Source organism: Chinchilla lanigera, unplaced genomic scaffold (assembly GCF_000276665.1).
Source record: "Chinchilla lanigera isolate Chin_1 unplaced genomic scaffold, ChiLan1.0 scaffold00110, whole genome shotgun sequence".
Classification (NCBI taxonomy): Eukaryota; Metazoa; Chordata; class Mammalia; order Rodentia; family Chinchillidae; genus Chinchilla; species Chinchilla lanigera.
Genome location: NW_004955511.1, coordinates 1,463,267 through 1,463,622, shown reverse-complemented (window position 1 = coordinate 1,463,622; position 356 = coordinate 1,463,267).

Genomic DNA, 356 nt, shown 5'->3' with positions numbered 1-356 from the left:
CCTTCAAGTTTTTTTCAAATGTTTCATTAACTTATTACAGTAGGTATATAATCAGTCTTGTGATATATGTTTTTAGTTCTTCAACTTTTATTTTCCAGATTGTTTTGGCTATTCTGGATCTCTTACATACTATGTAGAAGCAGATAGTGATTTATTTTTATTTTATTTTATTTTTTTTTTTCGGGGGTTTTTCTCCGGTACCAGGAACCGAACTCACGACCTTGCGCTTGCCAAGCAGGCGCTTTTGCCGCTGAGCTAAATCCCCAGCCCCCAGATAGTGATTTATATGCGGAGCCTTCATTATATACCTTAAGATAGAAGAGGACATATTTCCCATGAGAAGAGTCACCTGTAAC